The 8,488-nt window shown below is 31.9% G+C and overlaps 1 long non-coding RNA gene across 1 annotated transcript; it reads right to left on the bottom strand.

Moving 5' to 3' along the window:
- Nucleotides 1-3,311: 3,311 nt before the first annotated feature.
- Nucleotides 3,312-6,834, bottom strand: LOC107017415. Its single transcript, XR_001456494.2, has 3 exons — nt 6,337-6,834; nt 4,563-4,629; nt 3,312-3,527 (listed from the first exon to the last, which is right to left on the bottom strand). It is a non-coding gene; the product is annotated as an uncharacterized LOC107017415 (long non-coding RNA).
- Between the last annotated feature and the right edge of the window lie 1,654 nt (nt 6,835-8,488).

The raw sequence follows: 8,488 nt of genomic DNA, 5'->3' as shown, positions 1-8,488 counted from the left end.
ACTTTTTTCTCTTCTTATAAAGCTCATTTCGTAATTGCTGACCAATATTTTTCTGAGAGAGCGGCAGTTGTAATTTGTGTTGGGTTTAGGAGATATTACTGTCACAAAAATAATTTTAAGTAATAATAAATATATAAATAAATAAAAAATTGTGAGAATTTTATCTGTTATTAAACTATTATCATTAATTAACTGATGCTATAAATTATTTTTGGTTTGGTCTAATCTACACACAAAAATCATCATCAACTTATATAATGTTTGGTTGCTCCCTTTTGTTTTCCTTGTAATAATATTCCTTGTATATAAGTTACGCGGGAATGACTGAATAAGAAATTAATATATAATTTTATGTAAAATAGAATATAAAAAAAGAATATAAATATATTAAAATGCTAGATTGACCAAACGAACCCTCATAATATTTAGAGAACTTTTATTTCATTTCAAAAGCAAACTTATATATTAAATTATATGGTGCATAGTAATGTACGATCTATCAAGTTAAATATTTAATAAAAATTATTTCACATTACTAATTCTTCGATTCAAATATAATTCATACATTACTAATTTTTGCATAACTTATTTCTGAAGAAGACAAATACGTAAAGAAAAAAGAAATGGTCTTGTATAACCATAAACAATTTGAATAGAGGTTTGAACTATGCAATCAAACAATGATTTTGACTTGAAAAAAGAAAAAAAGAAAAAGTCAATAGAAAAGACTAAGCAGGAAGAGTTGACTAATCGACAGAGTCATTAAATTGAAGAGATTATAAAAGTGAACAATTTTGACCAATTATTTTTGGACCCAGCCTTCACACAACACTAAGGACTAATTAATATTTATTTTATTCGTCATACTTTTTTACTCATTTTTTTAAGAAAATATTATTAGAAAAATAATGTAATTAAATTATTCGTATTTAGTCTTTGATCTTAGTTCGATATTGTTGGTATCTTGTTTCCAACCCAAAAAATCAGAAATATAGAAAAAAAAAACGAAAAAATTTCCAATCATTAAATTACGAGTATGCTCCTAAGATATTATAATCCTCTCACTATATCTCAAAGATTTGAATTATTTTCTCTCAGAATAAAGCGAGAAAACGTTTCTAACTTAAATTTTTTAAAAATTAAATGCAAATATGAAGAGAGGAAGAGTATTTTTGAATCTTGGTATATAAAGCTTGAGGGGATACTTTAAATTTTTTGAAAAAGGACAAATATATTTCAGAACTATCGTAAATGATATGCAGATACCCTCCTTCATACTTTTGAGAAATTGGTGCCCTTGTCGTCCAAAACCTTGAGCATATATACCCTTTATACTCTTATCCATCCACCGATATTTATTAAATATTGAATCGACGGATATGATTGCGTCATGTATCCCTGTTTAGTCTTCCGTTAGAGTGAAGGACATATCTGCTCTATTTTTTGGATGACAATGATACCAATATCCCAAAAATATGACGAAGAGTATCTGCATATCGTTTTCAATAATTCGAAGTATATCCGTCCTTTTTTCCCTTTAAATTTATAAACAATGAAAATATGAGATGGAAATGTTTAGTTCAAAATGTACCTTTTTTAGTACAATACTCTTTTTTTCCCACAATATATTAATATTGTCATATTTATCAAGTAGGAGTAAAGAGTTAATTATATATTTTATAACTAAGCTGTTAATTATTTCGAGTCATCTATTTTTAATAAATACAAAATAAGTAAAGTAGACCGGAGGGAGTATTATTGCAATTGGCAATTGAAATTTTCAACATTTAATATAGAGTTAAATATTATTGGGATTAAAAACAAAAAACCTTTAGTAGGTCTTCCCTTTTCAAGTCAAGGTCTTATCAATTTGAAATTTGTGTTCATTTGTTTCTTATCTTCGATTTTAGCGTTGAGAGTAATATATATATATTTATATAAAGGGAACTACACCTAGTCTCTTTATAAAAAATAATCAGGTCCTACATTTGTTCTTTTGCTAGTTATAACTAATTAATTAGTTGTACTTAATTTACAGTATTTTTTTTCAAGATTGGACTATATAGTCATTATATTAATGTACGTAAAAGAAAAAAGTAAATGAAATTTTATTCCTCCTAATTTATATGTCATATTTAATTTGATACAAAGTTAAGAAAAGAAAGAAATAATCTTTTAAAATTTGTAATATGTAGCAAACCTTAAAATGTGTCTATAGATCATTTCATCAATGATAAAAATAAAATTTTAAAGTTAATTAATTTTAGTTATACAAAAATAATTTTTTTAAAAACAAACATTAAAAAGAAAATAATGCTAACATACATCGGGAGCAAGTTAACTCTTTCTTGATCGAATTGTGTTTATTGATGACATATTATGATTTACGAAGTCTTACCACGCATAGGTTTAGTAGATATGGGACCCTTAGGTTGCAGGCAGGGGCAGAATTAAGCGTTCGACAGAATTCAGTAATTTATATTTAAAATTTGTATTTATATTGAAAAAAAGCATTTAATATGTTTATATAATCTATTACAAGACTTGCTCATGGGAAAATTATGGTACAAAAAATAATATATATTTTTAGCAGCAATTAATTAACAATAATAACTCAATTGTCGGTAAATATATATTTTTAGCGGCAATTAACACTTTGGTATGTATGAATCGAATGACACTTAACTAATACGAATAAAAATTTTAATACTATTTATTATCATGTTTATTGATTACCTCTAAAAATTGTTTTTGTTATAATGCATGTTCGTTAGGAGGAGTTAAAGATTAATAAATAAGAGGGTTGAAAAGTGGGAAGGAAGAAAAAAAAATTATTCAATATGACGGGACGAAATATTAGCAGGCAATATACCCCTTTCCACTTAGAAATTGCACTCAAAACCTATAACACGCGATTTCTAAGTACATCGAATAGATTTGGTTCATTTTGAGCGTAGGTTAAGAATAATCTCGTAAATATGGATTTTATAATTTTTATCCATTATGTTTATCAAAACATAACACTTTTTGTATTTATCAAATATTTAACAATTTATATTTGTTAGATTTGATGAAAATAATGAATTTTTTTAAAGAGTCTTTTTTGAATTGACTTTTAATTTATTTTTATCATTTAAGCTTAAAACAAGTATTTTAAAGTATTTTTTCAAATTAGTTTGTCACGATTCAAAAATCGAGGTCATGATGATACACACCCCAAGAAAATCCCCAAAATGGTGTGTAAGTTGAAAGAATCACACATACGAGAGCTCAGAAGGAAGTCAGGTCACAGACGATACAAAAACAACAAGGAATCCTCAAAACTTTGTAGCATAAATAGAAACAGCATCTAATACATTTCTAAAATCTGAAATACATCTCAAGTCTTCAAAAGGGAAGTTAAAGACTTTAAATGATAGTAGATGAAAACTAATGGCGATCTAAGAAAGCAGGATCTCACCACAACTTTAAAAGAGAAAACTTTGCTAAATCAAATCAACTGCTACGAAACTCGCCCTAACTAGATACTGCATCAAAGGATAATAAAAGTAAGAGGTGAGTACTATCCACATGTACTCAGTAGATTAGGCCGACTCAATATTAAGAGTCTAAACAGAATTAAGAAATAAAGTATAAATGCTTCCACCTACACGTGTAAAAGTCCCATAACCAATTTATGTAGAACAAAATGAAATGAAGTAAACACATATATAAGAGGACAAATAATAGTGAGATCAACACACAACCAAGTTACATAACCTAACAAAATTGGCCAATGCGATGCAACGATGGGGTGATGTGGTGGTACCAAGGTCGTAGCACAACATGTTGTATACACCTTGTCGAATATTAAGCTTCCAAAAAAGGACTCGTAGGGGACTCGTAGTCTATTTACCAATCTCATAATCTCAATATCTCATCAACTTGTCACCTAACTCATGGTTAAGATATATGTAAGATGTCACATTTTCTTTCTAAAAAAGATAATATTTCTAGCTCCACTATCTCATATCTCCATAAATCATGATATGCGGCATGAGGATGAATACATCACAATACATACAACACAAAGTTTTAATCAGTTCATCAAGCATTTTCTAATAGTATTAAGTTCTCAAACTTAACATGTCAAGAAACCTTTCTCAAATGATAGGGATAGTGGAGGAAATCATTTAGAACCAACTTCTTTTTATTTAGATAAGTATTTTATTCATTTTAAGATGGTTCAAAAATCAACTCAAGTCCCTAACTCGGGCATCACCATGTCTGTCACGATCCAGGGTACCCCTAGACGTAACATGACACATAGAACCCCAAAAGATTCATGTAAGCCACTAAGCATATCATAACATAAAGCATTAGAACAATATGGAGTAAAACACATTTCAAGTCTTAAAAAGATTTTCATAAAAGCAAAGCAAAATCCTAGACTTGTCTCAATTAGCCATCTATTACAATACTTGAATCAAAATAGAGAAACATCCCATACAACTTATCGAAAAGGAAATACGAGAATGAAACTACTAAGTCAAAACATCGATACTCAAATCATGAGGACTTACCAACAAGCTAGGAGGAATGATCAAACCAAGCTTTAGCCACAGTAGGGACCACTTTCAGAACCGGAACCTACACTTGAAAAAATATAGGAAAATGTGAATTAGTACAAAAATGAACCAAGTATGATAGTCATGCATAAAAACCATGAAAATATGCTAAAGAGACATTTTAGTTGAATGCATGCACTTTGCTAAGTTAAATAATCATCTTGAAAGTAGAGAAAAAACGTAAGTCATAAGCATAAGAAACTAAGACATAGACTATAACATGATAGAAAATAATTATAACTAGTGAGTATAAGAGATATCATCATATACATAGGCATAATCAATGAAATTTAGTCCTACATAACATAAGAGAAACATTTCATGAGCCACCTCAAGGCAAACTTGTGTAATACATAGATAAGACCCCATAAACCCACCTATTCTAAGCATGTCACTTTAGGTCCTCATTCGTGTTTTACCATTTTTTGATCTCATTCTTAGCCTAATTCTCATAGATAAAGGAGCATTCACTTTTAGTCAATCAAAACCAGAAAACCAACTTATAGCAACAACCCAATTTAAGCATATATCATTATAAGTAGTCTTCACATCAAACATCTTTTAACACATAGTCAAAAGCATATTCATTACATAAATCACCATGACATAAGAGGAACATATCATAACTATCCTCAAAGCATACTTGTGCAATGCATGAATACGATCTCATAGTCTCACCCATACTAAGCAAAACTTCTTTTAAGTATCCATAGTTCATACTAGACTTGACTTTGTGAGAATTAGCCTTAACTGACATAGACCATGTGAGCTTAACATGGAATCCGGTGTTACCCACACCTAAAAGAATTGTCCGACTTGCCTAAGTTAGAACTATTACTTTAGCTTAGGTGGATTAAATAGCTAATTAAACTACGGGAGCCCGTAGTTATGGAACAAAGAGACTTCTACTAGATACCCGGGCTCAACTCTCGTGAGGTCATCCATCTCAAGAGATTTCTCCTAGAAACCCGGGCTCCATTCACGTAAGGGCTTCATCTCATATCAATATCCACTCGGCGTTAAACATAATTCCCACAAAATATTTTATTAAATCATAACTTGCTTCATGTCTTATGGAAGGATATACTAGACAGTCAATCCAAAAGAATTCATGCGTGAGAATAACCTTTCACCGTCTATGTCTTCATTTAGATTCGATTAGGTGAGAATTGTCTTTCAACCTAGAATCTCCATTATATGAGAAAACCTTTCACATTATGTTCATCATAGTTTCATGAGAATAACCTTTCAATCAACACGACAACATCATCATTATCACATACATTTTACTTTCAAAGTGTTCTTAATGCATATACATAAATCTCATAATTATACATAATTCTCATACTTTGCCCTTCAAGGACCGTAGATCATATTCAATCAACACATCTAGAATTAATATATTAGACATGAATAATAACATGATTCAAATAGTTCAATTACTACAAACATAACCTCATAATACTTTTCTTTCTACAATTCACCCATATCACAAAATCATAAATTGGGGATATAAGGATTTCATAGATTCTTGGAAGATTTTTTTATAAAACTATAATAAATCATCAATCTAATCATAATATAATGTAATCAAATCATCAAAATTGTTTTTGAAAGGAATTCATGACTTTGAGTCACAACCTAGCTTTTGGGGAGTTTCTATCTTTGCAATTGAAAGTAGAAGAGACTCCATGGATGAACACTATCCATGGATGAAGGACTACCATACCTTGATTATAAAGCGTGGCAAGCTTGAACAATGGAGAGTTGAACTAGCTTGATCCTCTTCTTCTTCCTTGAGTTTTCTAGAGAGAGATTTTTTTTTGAAAGAAGATAAACTTTGTGATTTGATTTGGGGTTTTGAAAATAATAATGGGGTGAATGAGTGTATTTTGACTAAAAATGACTTATATAGGTGTATAAAACTAAAGAAGAACGACCTCACTTAATACTCATCTAAAAAGGAATGACCTAAAATAACCCTCCCTTAAAGTGAGATTCCAGGCCCCACGCCCTACCTTACGAACCGTCAAGGGCACCACGAACCGTGAAGGTGCCCTTGGTTCCTTGACCAGTAGCTATGCTACCTTGAAATGTCCCCACAAGGTGAAGGCAACCCCATGCGCCGTGGTCTTCACCACGAGCCGTGAAGTGTCTCGTGAAGGGGAGCCTTTTTTTGGGGCAGCATTAGGGAGGCTGGGTGGCACCACTGGGCGTGGTGGCCACCACAGGTTGTGAAGACCGTCGTGGTCATGGTGGGCAGTGCCTTGGCTAATTTTGGGTAACCTTGGCCCCTTGCCTTGGCCTTGCCCATTTTCCTTGTCTCTTGCCCTTCTCCCTTGATGTTAACCCTCACGTTTAGTTCTACTTTAAAATATAGTTGGATTCTTAATGTTCATGGGAAAAGACTTGTTCCAGTTCTGCATAAGACTCATTAATGAGGAAAGCACTCCTTACTAGGGGCTTCTTCATTTTTAGAGCTCAAATTCAAAATTTCTGATTGAAAGTGGAAGGATCTATCTATTCCACCACATCCTTTGGTGGTTATAGAAAAAAGACATATCAGGGCAGGGGCCTATATTTCTTTGGGTAGGGGCAACATATAAGACACTAATGTTTTAGACCAAAGCATTTTGCTAGAAATGATGAATATAATGAAGTATGCAGTTTGCTCTCATCATTATCTTTTTTTCTAGTTACTGAAAGTTTCATCAGATTCATGTTCAACTCGTTTAATAGAAAGTTAAACCAGATTTTTGTGTTCTTAATACTCGGAAAAACTTACATATATTACTAGAATTATGTAGAGATCGAAGTACGTTGAAATTGTTGAAGTGTGTGCAAGCTAGCACATACTCGCCCCTTATCTAGAGAAAGATAGGACTAATGACTAATTATTACTTCTTGATTCCAATTTTCTTCAATGAAAGTGACTTTCAAAGATAATAATTATACGTTGACTGACCATCTGAGAAAACAACTGGTATTGTTTTAGTCTTTAGTGCATGTAGTGTGAAGTAGTTGAGGAACTTTTACTTATCAACTTGAAATTCTGTAACTGACCATGGTTGAAGGTTGCTATGTATCTAAACACCTTAAATTGTGAGTGAAGGCCAATGAAAAATGTGAACTTGCCCCTTGTCTTGGTGAAAAAAATGAGTAAATGACTTACAAAGAGTACTTATGGTTTTGTATGTCCTTCCTGTGTCAACTTGGGACACCACGTACGTTCTAGGCATGCTCTTTGATCAGTCACTTCCAGTGCTTTAAGGCAGATTTAACATCCCTTGATGACCATGTGTATGTGATGATTCAGAACTTACAAGGACATAGTTCTTTCTCTGTCATGATGGTGAAGAACACCAACCTTTGCTTTTAATGTGGTGCCATCTTTGGTTTCATTAACTTCCATCTTTTAATTTTAAAGAAAGTGGACCACTTTGAGAGACTAGATGAAGATAACTAGATAGTTGCTAGAGAATAACTTCAGAAATATCTTGGGAATGGTCGATTTATGTGATCTTGAATCCTTCTACTATGTAATATCTAGGCAATAATAGTGCAGATTATAGAGTAGCATGTTGCACAAAGCATCTCACAGTACTAGGGTCCGAGGAAGGGTAGCATCCCTAGGTGTGTGAATGTGATGCAGACAACCTAACCTAATGCAAGCATTAGTTACTGTTTCCAAGGCTCGAACTGTGACCTATAAGTCACATGTAGAAAACTTTACTGTTTCTCCAAGGCTGCCCCTTATAACATGACAAATTCATAACAAAGTATGCTATGATCCTTTAAAAATCAGTATACTCAAATCAGATGAGTTGGACTTGGACATCATGATTGGTTACATACAACAACAATAACCACAGCTCGATTCC

The sequence above is a fragment of the Solanum pennellii genome, chromosome 4, assembly GCF_001406875.1.
Source record: "Solanum pennellii chromosome 4, SPENNV200".
Lineage (NCBI taxonomy): Eukaryota > Viridiplantae > Streptophyta > Magnoliopsida > Solanales > Solanaceae > Solanum > Solanum pennellii.
The sequence above is the reverse complement of the archived record's forward strand: the minus strand, read 5'-3'. Positions and strand labels throughout refer to the sequence as shown.